The 16,309-nt window shown below is 35.3% G+C and overlaps 1 protein-coding gene and 1 long non-coding RNA gene across 2 annotated transcripts in view; one reads left to right on the top strand and one right to left on the bottom strand.

Moving 5' to 3' along the window:
* LOC137632929 (uncharacterized) overlaps positions 1 to 3,113 on the bottom strand; it is a 77,925-nt gene extending 74,812 nt beyond the window's left edge. Inside the window, exon 1 of the long non-coding RNA XR_011042141.1 lies at positions 3,016 to 3,113. This is a non-coding gene — a long non-coding RNA (uncharacterized lncRNA). The remainder of the gene's footprint in view (positions 1 to 3,015) is intronic.
* Positions 3,114 to 10,599: 7,486 nt separating this feature from the next.
* The window catches only part of LOC137633043 (uncharacterized), a 101,302-nt gene continuing 95,592 nt past the window's right edge, over positions 10,600 to 16,309 (top strand). Inside the window, exon 1 of the mRNA XM_068365208.1 lies at positions 10,600 to 10,924. The gene's annotated coding sequence lies outside the window, so the exon portion shown is untranslated. The remainder of the gene's footprint in view (positions 10,925 to 16,309) is intronic.

Here is a 16,309-nt window from a genome sequence, read left to right as displayed (position 1 = left end):
CGCTTATGCCAGAGCAGTGACAAAGCCTCCCACCACGGACATATACCTACCCTCTCTTACGCCCACACCAATGACCTCTCCAGCCACCTGCTGACACCCATCGACCACAGTTATGTTACTACCACTGCAGATTCGGGGCTGCTACGAAATGTGTGAACAGTTGCCATGGCTTCTGGCAGTGGCCTCCCATCACTAATCTTTTCTTTTTACATGATGCAGGTCAGGTACGGGAGTGCTGTTTTAGGTAGACACTGGTGCTTGCCATTATCTTCTGCCAAGGCCACTCTCCAGGACACGACGTAGTCTGTCTAAGTCTGCCAACATCCGCCTGGTAGCTGCCAACGGATCTGCAATACCCACCTGCGGTTATGAAACCCTCACATTATCGTTTGGAAGCGCCAAATATAATGGGAAGTTTCTCGTTGCCGACATCATATTGCCAATCCTCAGTGTGGATTTCCTCTCATATTTCCACCTCCTGGTTGATATCACTCACCTACATTTAGTGATCGCGGATTCGTATTCCTCGACACCTCTCCAACCCGGCGGTCCCTCCGACCTCACTTTCCACATCATTGCACCCACGGATGCCTACGCCCACCTCCTCACATCATACCCGGAAGTTTTCCATCCAAAACTTCATCAAAGACCCACGGTTCCCACCAAACACGTTAATTATCACCAATTGTGCAAGTGAGCAGTTAGGTTGTAACTGAGAGGCAAGGTGAATGAAACCGAACTTTATTAAACAATCGTCAAGTTTATATCACGGATTAGCAAGTAAGAACGTCACAAAAATTAAAACATAAGCTAGCATGCTTATACAAGTTGGTCTATTAACAGTACAGGGAAGAGCAAGAGATAGGATAAAAAAGGAAAACCGAGTTTACGAGCATGTATGAAACATGCATGCTACAGTATGATGATGGCCATGCCCTGTAACTTCCTTATTTTCAATTCTATGCCTACAAATATGGCAGTCTAATGGAGGGAGGCAAGAGACAAAGCTTGTCGGTTGGTTAGGTTAGATGGGGAAGTTTAGTTAAGGTGGTGTTCAAACCCCCCAGATGATTAGCCTCACTTTGCTTGCCAAAGTGTCTGCCCCCCCCCCCCCCCAACAAGAAAAACATGAAATTACCCCCCTGGCAAGGTCACAGCTTGTAGGTTAGGTTAGGTTAGGTTGAGAAGTTTAAGGGTATTATTGTACTGTACTGTATTACAGGGCAATGTAACCTAGGAAAAAACTACTTTTTTCTATAGAAAAATTTTTATATAGAAAAAAAGAGGATAAACTTTAGAGGCACCATTGCAAAGGCTATGTCTCAAGAAAAAATACGGCAATATTGAGCTGCGCAATCTAACATTGGCAATGTTAGCGTAACATGCTAACATTAGCAGTGTTTTTCATTTATTTTGTGTCATTCTACTTGTCAGTTGTAGTCGCTCTCGTTCGTTCGCTTGTACATAGCAGGTTTCGACCTTCTGCGCAAAAACCCCTCCTCCCTGCGCATTGACTCCTCCTCCACCAATAGGATTTCTTCTTCTCTAGCCATCAAATTTAACTATTGGACTTCACCCGCTTTATTCAAGTATATGACTTGATCCAGTTCAACTATACCATCCCTTTTATTTAATACCGTCGTACACATATTACGTTTGACCCCAGTATTACTCGTTTTATTATCCGATACCTTATAAAATCACTTCATTTTATATTCCCATTAAATGTTATTTATCATACACTCCATTTTATCTTGTTATATTACTTCTATACATTTTGTTATTACCTTGTCACGCACAGTTTTCACATAAATACTTGCTCTGGACAAGTTTCCCATTCTGGTTCATTCATGTTTACTCTCTAGACTCCGTTGCTTTTCCGTTAACCAATCACGAAACCATACGTATAGAATGTTTGCACAGGGGGGTTAATATTTCCCTACCCCCACCTTCCAACAAACAGTAATCCATGCTTGAGAAAGTATTTCGGTGAATTCCAATGTTGATCATTTTCTTAAATCTCGTAATGTAATAGCCCAACGTTTACATTGTTCCAAGTGCAGTATTAAACTAAGACAAAGAAATTAAGATGTCACAGATTCACAGTCACAACACCCCGGTGACCCACAAGTTTCATCGTTGCGGTCATAAAAGTAAGTCGTTAATTTCTTTAATTATATATATTTGCAGGTACAACCTTGGATAGGGGTTGTGACCTGGGAAGGTTTGTGACCTGGGAAGGGGGTCCTCGGTCCCGGCTAGGGGTTGTGACCTGGGAACTTCTAGGTTAGGTTAGGTGGGTTTGTTAGGTTCTGTACCCTTTTGTACCTTTTTATATAGTGTAAAGGGTACATGGAAAAATGCTTTAAAATACACATTTTAATATTATCATAGCATTGCTAACATTAGCAATGGCAGTGTTACATTGGTAATGTTGCGTAACATTGCTAATGTACGCGTTCGCAGTACATACGTTCTTGACGAGTGAAGTGACACGGAAATTGAACATCATTTTATTTAAACATTCTAACAGAAAATATATAACAAGAGACCTTATATTTAAACATTTAAACAAAATATATGTTTTCTTGAAGAAAATAACGTGATTTAATCGGTTTTCACCTTCATTTAAGTCGTAATAACAGCAACCAGTTCGACTACTTAAAGTTAGTCGAATTTGTTGTTCTGTTAGTTTGCGGTTGAAATGAAGGTCATATTCAGTCAAATCACGTTATTTACTACAGGAAAGCATATATTTTCTGTTCGAAATGAGAATCTGTAATACATTTTAAGTAAGTTGATGTTCTATGCCCATGGAAGGTCCTGTCCGTTTTTAGACAAAGGCTCCTATTTGAACTCTTAATCATGCAAAACATTCGGTGAAGTTAGACTTTAACTTCATTGCCTAGGCCTAGACACTCAGATACCCTAAAGCCACTAATTGTGTTCAGAATAAATATTGTTAACATATATCGTGTTCCAATTAAAAGAAGGGTACTTTAATTATATACTTACGAAAATTGTAAAGCTACAGGGAGCCCAATAGTAATAAAAAAAAAAAAACTAGGAACACTATATAAGCCTTTCCATCACTTTTCGCAAGGACTTTGATATCAATGACGAGACAGTACAGTAATGGTTTGTTTTTCCTCTTGATTCTTATTCATAGATATAAAGGAATACTAGATGGTAATGGTTTGTTTACTTTCTTGATTCTTATGCATAGATATAAAGGAATATTAGATGGCGATGGTTTGTTTACTTTCTTGATTCTTATTCATAGATGTAAAGGAATATTAGATGAAGTCTTTGTATAATTCCATTGTCTATATGAAATATCTTTTCATCCTATTTAGAAAGTAGATGATTAAAACTGGAAAGAGGAATTAAATGGAAAACAATGTATTTTATATGTCTGTTATTCATTTTGAATAATTATTATGTAAAGTCTGGAATTATTCATACATACACACATATATATATATATATATATATATATATATATATATATATATATATATATATATATATATATATATATATATATATAAATTTATTTATATATATATATATATATATATATATATATATATATATATATATATATATATATATATAAATTTATTTATATATATATATATATATATATATATATATATATATATATATATATATATATATATATATATATATATATATATATATATATATATATTCCTTGTTTAGGCTCTAGTGTCGCAGATAGTAGGTTGACCAGGTCACCAGCAACCCGTTGAGATACTACCACTAGGGAGTTATTGTGTCCTTTGACTGGCCAGACAGTACTACATTGAATCCTGCTCTCTGGTTATGGTTCACTTTCTCTTTACCTACATATAGCCTACACCGAATAGTCTGGCCTATTATTTGCAAATTCTACTCTGTCCTCATACACCTGACAACACTGAAATTACCAAACAATTCTTCTTGACTCAAGGGGTTAACTACAGCACTGTAACTGCTCAGTGGCTACTTTCCTCTTGATAAGGATAGAAGAGACTTAAGCTGTGGTAAGCAGCTCTTCTAGGAGAAGGACACTCCAAAATCAAACCATTGTTTTCTAGTCTTGGGTATTGTCATAGCCTCTGTACCATGGTCTTCCACTGCCGTGGTGTAGCCTAGAGTTCTCTTGCTTGAGGATACATTCGGGAACATTATTCTGTCTTGTTTCTATTCCTCTTGTTTAGTTGACTTTTTTTATATATATAATTTATATAAGAGATATCTATTTTGATGGTTTTACTGTTCTTAAAATATTTTTGTCCGTTATTTCCTTTCCTCACTGGGCTGTTTTCCCTGTTGGAGCCCCTAGGCAATTATTATTATTATTAGCTAAGCTACAACCCTAGTTGGAAAAGCAAGATGCTATAATCCCAAGGGTTCCAACGGGGAAAAATAGCCCAGTGAGAAAATGAAATAAGGAAATAAATAAACGATATAAGAAGTAATGAAAAATTAAGATAAAATATTTTTAAAACATTAACAGCATTAAAACAAATATTTGACATATAAACTATAAAAGGACTTATGTAAGCCTGTTCAACATAAAAACATTTGCTGCGAGTTTGAACTTTTGAAGTTCTACTGATTCAACTACCCGATTAAGAAGATCATTCCACCACTTGGTCACAGCTGAAATAAAACTTCTAGAATACTGTGTAGTATTGAGCCTCATGTTGGAGAAGGCCTGACTGTTAGAATTAACTGTATACCTAGTATTATGAATGGGATGGAACTGACCGGGAAGATCTGAATGTAAAGGATGGTCAGAATTATAAAAATCTTATGCAACATACATAATGAACTAATTGAACGACGGTGCCAAAGATTAATATCTAGATCAGGAATAAGAAATTTGATAGACCGTAAGTTCCTGTCCAACAAATTAAGATGAGAATCAGCAGCTGAAGACCAGACAGGAGAGCAATACTCGAAACAAGATAAAATAAAAGAATTAAAACTTTTTCAGAATAGATTGATCGCCAAAAATCTTTAAAGACTTTCTCAATAAGCCAATTAATAATAATAATGATAATAATAATAATAATAATGATAATAACAATAATAATAATAATAATGATTATCTATATATTAATATGATAGTGTGTGTGTTATTCATTTTGTGTGTCAAGCTTAAAGAAAACGGAAATAATTTCATGGTACACTCTTACAAGTTCACATTAGAATTTGATTACTTAACCAAAGCACATCTTATATAGTTTTCCCAATTCATGTATTGCTCATTTTTTAAAATAAATATACAAGTCAAATCTCATCACATTTTATTCAAACATGTATAGGTTAGGAACAAAATAATTAGTATTAAAATATCATTTCGTGCAATTTACACGGGTTCCGCTAATAATAATAATAATAATAATAAAAGGTGTTGGGGGTAGGCCTATTGGAGGGTAAGAGGAGGGAATTAAATTACTATGTGGGGGAATAAAAGATTATTTGAGGGGATGTTGCAGGATGAAATAGAAGAGCAGGAGCAGGCATGCAGGACGATTGATATGGTAGTCAGGAAGAAATTAAGAGAAAAAAAATATAGCCAGTAACCAAAACAGAGGTAAGAAATGGAAAAGGTTATTCAGAGATAATAGAAAATTGTTTTAAACAGGTATCTAAATGCAGAAAGAATTATCTAGGAACAAATGGATCTCAAAATAAAAGACACAATTGTGGAGATGCTGTCAGATATGGATACAGTTATGGATAGTCTATATTGCGTAATTATTCTTAACCCCCCCCCACCCCCCGCCCCACTTTCGGCCCCTACTTATAGCTATGCCACTGAGGAGAGGTAAACCACAAAATAACCCTAACAAGGTAAATTTAGTATGTGTGCAAAACAAGATATTTGAATCTTATGTGGAAGCCAAAGTGGGACTTTATGAGTTGGGATTCTGAACGAACTATCCTTTCTTCTTCTTCTTTGTCTACATCTTTTCCCACTGGTCAGCTTTCTCCATCTGCCTCTGTCCCACACCTCATCACCGGTTAATCCCTTTGATCGAAGGTCATCCTTGATACAATCCACCCACCGTCGTTTTGGTCTCCCTCTCCTTCTCTTTCCCTGTACCTCCACTTCCATCACTCTCCTCCCAATATACTGTTCATCTCTTCTCATGACATGACCATACCACCTCAATCTACTTTCTTGGATCTTATCTGATAGTTTTCTAACTCCTGTGGTACTCCTAATTACCTCATTCCGTATCTTATATCTTCTTGTCACCCAACACATCCATCTCAACATTTTCATCTCTGCCACATCCATCTTTTTCTCTTCTGTCTTTTTTATTGCCCACGTCTCCGCTCCATACATCATTGCTGGTCTCACAACTGTCCTGTGTACTTTACCTTTCAACTTAACCCCTATTTTCCTGTCACATAGTACTCCACGCACTTTTTTTCCAATTCTTCCATCCTGCTTGTATTCTGTGGTTTATTTCTGCCCTCAGATCACCATTTCCTGCAAGTGTTGACTCTAAATACCTGAAATTTTCAACTCTTTTGCATCTCTCTCCTTGTAAACTAACTTCCCCATTCTTGCCATTTTTCAATCTCAAATACTCTGTCTTTTTCCTGCTGTTCTTCAATCCCCTATTTTCCATTTTTCTTCTCCACTCCTGGTAGAACTGATTGGTTGAGAAATTTCAATATAAAATAAGTGGTAAAAAGATTAGTTGGCCTATATGCAAAAGAATTGGCCGGAGTATTTTTAGGTGGCAGGCTACAGACATGTGGAAATAATGCACGACAAATAGAGAATGGTTGGTTATTGGAATGTATAATTTAGACACTGTAAAGGATGGGAAGATGGGAAGGCCTAAGAAAACAGAGATTTTGACAATGATGTGAAAGATGTATTATTATTATTATTATTATTATCATTATTATTACTTGCTAAGCTACAACCCTAGTTCGAAAAGCAGAATGCTATAAGCCCAAGGGCTCCAACAGGGAAAATAGCCCAGTGAGGAAAGTAAATAAGAAAATATATAAACTACAGCCAGCCAGCCACCCGTTGAGATACTACCGCTAGAAAGTTATGGGGTCCTTTGACTAGCCAAACAGTACTGCATTGAATCCTTCTCTCTGGTTACGGTGAACTTTCCTTTTGCCTACACATACACCGAATATTCTGGCCTATTCTTTACAGATTTTTCCTGTCCTCATACACCTGACAACACTGAGATTACCAAACAATTCTTCTTCACCCAACGGGTTAACTTCTGCACTGTAATTGTTCAATGGCTACTTTCCTTTTGGTAAGGTAGAAGAGACTCTTTAGCTATGGTAAACAGCTCTTCTAGGAGGACACTCCAAAATCAAACCATTGTTCTCTAGTTTTGAGTAGTGCCATAGCCTCTGTACCATGGTCTTCCACTGAATTTGGTTAGAGTTCTCTTGCTTGAGGGTACACTCGAGTACATTATTCTATCCAATTTCGCTTCCTCTTGTTTTGTTAAAGTTTTTATAGTTTATATGAGAAATATTTATTTTAGTGTTGTTGCTGTTCTTGAAATATTTACTTTTTCCTTCTTTCCTTTCCTCACTGGGCTATTATCCCTGTTGGGGCCCCTGGGCTCATAGCATCCTGCTTTTCCAATTAGGGTTGTAGCTTAGCAAATAATAATAATAATAATAATAATAATAATAATAATAATGATAATAATATGAAATATCCCAAGAAGAGTAATAATCTTAAAACAAATCTACAGTATCAAAATTTCAAAAAATAACAAAAGGAAAAGAAATAAGATAAAATAGTGAGCCTGCGTGTACCCTCAAGCAAGAGAACTCTAACTCAAGAGGGTATGGCACTCCCCTAGACTAGAGAACAATGGTTTGATTTTGGAGTGTCTTTCTCCTAGAAGAGTTGTTTACCATGGCTAGAGAGTCTCTTCTACCCTTAACAAGAGAAAAGTATAGATTTCGAACAATTACTGTGCAGTAGTTTACCCCTTGAACAAAGAATTGTTTGGTAATTTCAGGGTTGTCAGGTGTATGGAAAGAATAGGCCAGACTATTCAGTGTATGTGTAGGCAAAGGAAAAAATGAGTCATAACCAGAGAGAAGTATCCAATGTAGTACTGTCTGGCTAGTCAAAGGACCCAATAACACTTCATAGGTAATATCTCAACGGGTGGCTGGTGCCCTAGCCAACCTACTACCTATATTAGAAAGGATGGACATTGATACCCAAGATTGTGTGTGAGGGTGATATTCTTAAGCCATTACTTTTCAAACTATGTGGTTTAGCCAGGAAAACAAGCTTATATGTGCAGATGATACTACTCTCTTTGCATTAGTTCCATCACTTGAATGTAGACTTGTGGTTACTGGATATCTTAATAGATATTTTACCAGAATAAGTTATAGTGCAAATTATGAGTAATTAAGTGGAAGTCAAACAAAACTCAAAGCATGATTGTAAATATGCCAAGGACAGTGGCTCCTCAACAAACAGAATTTTACATTGACAATGTTTCTTTAACTCTATATACAACTCATTTAAGTTTATTATTATTATTATTATTATTAGTTCACGAATACCAATCTTGTTCTTGAATGAAAACACATATATAGAATATGACAATGTAGCCTACCGTTATAAGACATTTATTTTTCATGTTATGATTTCAAAGAGGCAACTTATTCGGCATTTGAAATATCTTCTTCCTCTCTCTATGTTTAATAAATGTGCTTCATTTATTGCACCAGTTAATTTTCCAAAACTCCAAGGAACCAATGTTCTATATATATATATATATATATATATATATATATATATATATATATATATATATATATATATATATATATATATATATATATATATATATATATATATATATATATATATAAAGTTACCAAAAAGAAACAGACATAGCACTCATAGGATGGTAATCAGATTATTGTTCAATACATTTCTATTTTCCCGAACCCGCGCGAGCCAGTTCACACCGTTGCAATATTCGAGTAAAGATAACTAAACTATTTTCAAAGATGAGTTTTTATATCAAATGATAACCAATAACACGTATTATCAAAATAATTATCAAATAATGTTAAAATGATTAACAAAATCCTGTTATTTTCCAAAGATAACAAAAATTACAGGCCGAATATTACCTAACTGGTCCCCTCTCCCATGCCCTATCCCTGCATCCCAGACAACGTTGCAGCGGCGACCAAAAATGGAAACAATATTTCCTTCAAATACGTAACACACAATTATGTAGATAAAACGGTAACTGAAGTGTTAATATGAAAGGACCCTGGCATTCAAGAACCACATAGTGGTGAAGAATTAGGTGATCAACTAAAGTCGCAATGTTATTTAAAAACTAATAAAACATGACACTGACGAGTTTATGCATGTAGTGTGTAGTTGTAAAACTGTTATTTTGTTGTGTACAACATTCCTAAGCAATATGTTGAACATTATCCCACTACACTACACATGAATGTATGTTATAAGATTTATACTAAATAATACGTTGACCTCGTAGCATAACAATGTTGTTGATACACAAAATATAGACTACAACAGCAAAATAGACATCGTAATGTTCGCAGCGGAGAGAGAGAGAGAGAGAGAGAGAGAGAGAGAGAGAGAGAGAGAGAGAGAGAGAGAGAGAGAGAGAGAGAGAGAGAGAGAGAGGGTGCGCCGAATTACATCATACCGAAAAATCATTGTTTAAAAATAAAGAATCTAGTTTCAAAATTATCGTCTCAGTGAAAAAAAAACGCTCACAATTCGCAGAAGTAAAACTAGAGATGCTGAGCCCGTGAAACATGTTGTGCTCCTGCATGCATATTCACCGGTAGGCTTGACCCCATCACCGGGCCATTTACCCGACTTGTTGGAAAACTTGTCGTGTCAGATGCTGCAGAATTAACAATCCGAGATTTTCTTTTATAATTTTTTAAGTAGGTATCGATGTAAAATATGCTGCATTACATCCCACCGCAGATTTGTCATTCATAAGTGCGTTAATCATGCCATCAGAAACCAATTTTTGACCGCACCGGGGTTGACATGGTATCATGAAACGTTTGATGAATCATTATGGCGTTTATACTGTGGGCAACGCAGCTTTTATTCTTGTGGTTTTGCTGGAAAAGCCTGTGATTACAGATTAATTCTTAATTTATTTAGTCAATTCAAACAGGTATCCACGTGCTGACCTGTTTTGATCGTAAGTCAGTTACCCCTAATAATATCACTTTGTTTAGTTCGGTAATTATAATTTGATTAATTATCTGTTCCGTTCTTTCTGGACTATAAACATTGAAATACAGCTGATTATTTAGAATGAATGTGAAGGAATGTAAGATATAAAAATCACGACCAATTTTAATGGCTATACCAGTTATTTACTGTTTACTTTCTCTGAAAAAAGGACGAAAACATAAGAAATACACCATTTAGTGACGTCACAATCAATAGGTGAGTGGTTGAGCGAGATAGAGAGAGGGAGAGATTTGCTTGTGTTGCGGGGACCGTCTCCTTCCCCAGCCAGCCATCTTGGATGCGCATCCCGGCTTTCCTCTGTTTCTCCGTCGCAAATTATCCTCGCTGATATTTACGTTTGTCGTAAAAGTTACGACACCGAAGTTACGACGCGGATTTTGCGGAAGGAAATAGTTGAATCGGAAAATTTCAACTCGGTTTGGTCAATAATGGATGGATGATGGGATATGAATGAAAAATGGTTAAAATTGACTCGGATTTCGAGGTGAACTGCCATTGCGACAAATGATCTTGCGGCACCTCAGTATCCGACGATTCAACATGGCGTATAGGGTGTACTCTGTGTCATCCAAGTAGCAAATGTGAATTTTTTACCATATTTCCAGCTTAGTATCGGTGAGTATACGTGCGGTAAAGATAAATGGTGCTGTGAGGAATCTTTTTATGGTGTTTAATGCGTCGAGTGTAGCGAGTAAAGGCCGAGGCAGCCTGATTTCATGTGAGGTTCCACCACGTAATCCCTATGATGAGGAAGTGGTCTGTATTCTTGACCAGAATTTTGCTATTTACTCCCGTGTTAGAGCCTATTTCATTTCGGCGATTAATACCCTTTGGTGGAAGCGTGGTAAGTGATGTGCAATTAAGTGTTCAAAGGATGTATTAAAGCTTCACGATCCATTTAAAAAGAATCTCGCCCGTTAATTGACTGTGTTGCGGGAGCGGTTTTTTGAGAGAAACGACCCCCCCATCACATGGCAAACGGCAGTGTTTATGTCGATATTTAACCTTGTCCTTAACACCAGAACGGTAACAGCACTGCTATTATTGATGAAATGACATGATGTTTCCCAATTTTAATTACTGCTTGTTTATTTCATAGCATGGATTCATTCGATACACCGTATTTTTTTTGTATCTTATCTGCACAAAGATGCATTTCCGAAATATTTTGCCATCCAATCCCTTATTAATTTTAATTAATGGACAGTGAACTTTATATTTTCAAGGCAGTATTTAATTGAAGGGTGGAAAGAGTTATGTTGTCAATCTTGAACAAGGGAAATCATAGGCTACGCACAAAACAGCTTTTCATAGGCTAGGTTAACTGTCCAAGTTGGCTTAGTGGTCCGTTAATTACACCCGGATAAATAGATGTACTAAGTCTATGACGTCTTGATTAAGCGAAAGTAAAATTGAAATTTAGTTCTAGAATATATGTAATTATAGACAAGAGTAAACATTACAATAAAGTTCAGTGAACAATAGATTTATAATTATTAGGGTATCTGATCGGAAGGTGGGGATTGTGGTTTGGGGTAAAACGCAAATTGAATAAAATGCTCAGATCCTTTGTATATCAGCGGCCAGTTCCTTCAGCATGCATAAAAAAATCGACACCAACTAACCTAAACTTAACCCACCTAACCTACAAGCCATTTCTTACCTACTTACCTGATGGGACGGCTAACGACCCCCTTACATTGCTGTATCCTTAGCTGTCATCATACGTACAGTTGGCCGCTATTATACACACACCCCAAGTGCTTTATGGAAATATAAAATTCATATTTTAATATGATCTCTTATAAAAAAAAAATAAATAATTGATAAATGCAGACGAAAATAATTCATGCAGTTATGCATGGCACAGGGATGTGTCCACATTTAACTTATTGTGCCATCCCACTAGACACAGGACAATATTAAATTGAATCAAGATACAGGTGTATGTCATAACTTAACCTAGGACATTGTTAATTTGAATTAGATTACAGGGGTGTGCCCGAACTTAACCTTGGATAATATTTAATTGAATTGAGATACAGGGGTGTGTCCTAACTTAAATGCTGCCAAAGGACGACAGTCGCATCATGAATTTTGCGATTTTATCACAAAACTAATATATTATTACAAACTAAATTACCGAATATCTATGTACCAAAAGAATGTCCTTGAAATGGAGATTAATTAATAATTAAATCTCACGGAAGTGCAGTGAATATATTTTTTAAAAATTAAAAAGATTTAAAATGATAAACACGTTAAGAACTTTTTCGTTTTTGATGACTTTAAAGTAGTTTTTGATCCATTTTAATTTTTTTTATGTCAGAATGTTAGCAAATTTAGTGAACGATCGTAAAAAAATTCATAATGTACAAGAAATAATTGTTTGTTGAATCGATGTGTATTTGTAAGTGTGTTTTTGCATACGCACACTCCTGCCAACACTATTATTACATACTTTAGGAATCAAGAAAAAAAAGGCATAAGCATATCTGTAAAAATATAAATAAAACCTATTCATATTGTATACTACATATTTGAAGACTTCAATTTTGTGTTATACATCCTTTTCAGATCACTTTTCAGGCAGATTTGTTTGTACCCATAAATCTTACCGATTGTGTTTGGACAGTCATCAATTTCATCATTTGCTATGTCATAATTACTGACATTGTCATCATAAAAGGCCAATCTGATGAATAAAAGCAGAAAATAATGATAAAATGTGTCAGAAATGAAAAACATTCTTACCACTATCACAAACATATGTCGATAGCTCTGCCCACCCCCTGAAGTTGATGTTAACTTTTCCCTTTTATTGTATGTAAAACATTATAATATCTGGCAACTCTTTCCTCCAACTGCAAGCTGGTTGGTTAAAGTATATATCTACGTCACTGAGCTAGTCTCAGTAGGTCCGAGACTGAAGCCTGGGAAATTTGAAAAATGAGGCATCGCTAATATCAACGTCGTCCGTAATGTATTGATAAAATCAACGCATAGCACGTTTTGGGTTAATTGTTAATTGGAATTAGATTACAAGATGTGTCCTAACTTAACCTAGGACACTTTTGATTGGAATTTAATTACAGAATGTGGCCTTACTTTATCTTGATGTGTCTTAAGTTAACCTAGGACATTGTTAATTGGAATTAGATTACAAGATGTGTCCTAAATTAACCTAGGACAATGTTAAATTTAATTAAAATCCAGGAATGTGTCCTAACATAACCTAGGAAATTTTTAATTGGAATTAGATTACAGAGATGTGTCCTAACTTAACCTAGGCCATTGTTAATTAGAATTAAATCATAGAGATGTCTTAACCTAACCCAAGACATTTTTAATTGGAATGAAATTACAGGGATGTATCTTAACTTGACCTAGGTCAATGTTAAATGGACTTAAACTACAGGAATGTGGGGATTTGTTTACAAGGCCATGCTCTCCATATACTGCCAAATCATATGTTTTCCTCTATTACTTTTTCATAATTTAAAAAATTTTCCACCTGGAAAAAAGTTAAAATTACAAAAAAAACAAAAAAACAAACAAACAGAATTACAGTAAAAACTAGCTTGGTTACCTCACTAAAGAACCTGGAACTGACATCAACAACAAAGTCAACCAAACAGAAGTTTGTGATGTCAGCGTACATTTGTTATACTGTATATTGAAAATATATACTAAATAAAAAATGGAGTAATTACTCAAAAGTGAACTTAAAATATACAATTCACAAATAGTGATACTTTTGAGTATTTACTCCACTTTTAATTCAGCATTTATTGAGAATATATCAAATGTACTCTGGCATCACAAACTTCCGTGTGGTTGACTTTGTTGACAATGTCAGTTCCAGTTTGTTTAGTGAGGAAACCAGGCTAGTTTTTTATAATTCTGTAGTTTTTATTTTATTTTAACTTGCTTCTCATGTTGTGAGTTGTTTTAAATTATGAAAAATGTAATAGAGGAAAACAATAGCTTTGCACAATTTGACAGTACAGTACAGAATATGGAGAGCATGGTCTTTTAAACATATTGGGATGTGTCCTAAGTTGACATAGGTCAATATTAATTGGAATTGAATTACATGGATGTGTCCTAACTTGACCTATGTCAATATTAATTGTAATTGAATTACAGGGATGTCCTAACTTGACCTAGGTCAATATTAATTGGAATTGAATTACAGGGATGTGTCCTAAGTTGACCTAGGTCAATATTAATTGGAATTACAGGGATGTCCTAACTTGACCTAGGTCAATATTAATTGGAATTGATTTACAGGGCTGTCCTAACTTGACCTAGGTCAATAATGATTCGAATTAAATTACAGGGATGTGCCCTAACTTGACCTAGGTCAATATTAATTGGCATTGAATTACAAGGATGTGTCCTAAGTTGACCTAGGTCAATATTAATTGGAATTGAATTACAGGGATGTGTCCTAACTTGACCTAGGTCAATATTAATTGGAATTACAGGGATGTCCTAACTGACCTAGGTCAATATTAATTGGAATTGAATTACAGGGATGTGTCCCAACTTGACCTAGGTCAATATTAATTGGAATTACAGGGATGTCCTAACTGACCTTGGTCAATATTAATTGGAATTGAATTACAGGGATGTGTCCTAAGTTAACCTAGGTCAATATTAATTGGAATTGAATTACATGGATGTGTCCTAACTTGACCTAGGTTAATATTAATTGGAATTGAATTACAGGGATGTGTCCCAAGTTGATCTAGGTCAATAAATTGGAATTATATTACAGGGATGTGTCCTAAGTTGACCTAGGTCAATATTAATTATAATTGAATTACAGGGATGTGTCCTAACTTGACTTAGGTCAATGTTAATTGGACTTTAATTACAGGGGTGTGTCCTAACTTGACCTTGGGTAATGCTATTTGAAATTACCTAATAAGGATATGGCCTAATGTAACTTAGGATTTTGTAATTACAGGGGTGTGTCCTAACTTGACCTAGGACAATGCTATTTGAAATTACCTTATAAGGATATGACCTAACCTAACCTAGGATTTTGTAATTACAGGGGTGTGTCCTAACTTGACCTAGGACAATGCTATTTGAAATTACCTTATAAGGATATGACCTAACCTAACCTAGGATTTTGTAATTACAGGGGTGTGTCCTAACTTGACCTAGGATATTGTTAATTGGAATTAACTTACAGGGAGTTGTCCTAGCTTAAATTAGATAACTCATCTCCCTTACGGCCCCTCACATATCCAGATTTTGGGATATCCTATATGTATTGAATTATATTAGGCTACATGGATATTTTATAACCTAATTTCCTAATGGACCTATCTGCTCTTAATTTAGGGAATGGCACTAATGCCTGGCTTTCAAAATAACCTACTAGTTGAAATCATCAAATCGTCAACACAACTTCATAAGTTTTACCACAACACAGTACTGTACCTTATGTCATTGGAAAATATGTTTAGTTTTAAATACAATAATAATAGTAGGCTTACATTATTATGCAATATATCACCGAAAGTACCAGAGATTACTTGGGAATTTATCAAACCAAAAATTACACAAAGCACACATGAATTGACAGGTGGGGGTTAGTTAGTAAGTATTGCACAACTAGGCAATGAAAAATTACATGGTTGATAATTGTTGTTAATTATGATGTGTACATCTGCTAACCAATTGTTCAAACTGAAGTGGAATGTTGATAAAAAAAGATAATTTTCATTTCTGAGTAGAAATACCTTGACGTGGTGAAAGGTTTTGTGTACCGGCCATGATCAAGAAAGCTCTACCAGTCAGGGACATTTATACTAGGTTGGGTTGCTGTGATTGATCAGACCAAAGTCTCCCACCTTCACCAATTCGCAGTGACCGATGTTGTGATGTAAAGGCTAAACCCTAGACATGTCTTGGCCTCTGTCCTGTAGTGAACTGAAAATGGCTACATTTGTTGTTATAAGATAATTTATGCATACAAATCTC

This window comes from Palaemon carinicauda, chromosome 42 (assembly GCF_036898095.1).
Source record: "Palaemon carinicauda isolate YSFRI2023 chromosome 42, ASM3689809v2, whole genome shotgun sequence".
In the NCBI taxonomy this organism is placed as follows: domain Eukaryota; kingdom Metazoa; phylum Arthropoda; class Malacostraca; order Decapoda; family Palaemonidae; genus Palaemon; species Palaemon carinicauda.
Note: the sequence above shows the minus strand (reverse complement) of the source record. Positions and strands in the feature narration are given on the sequence as shown.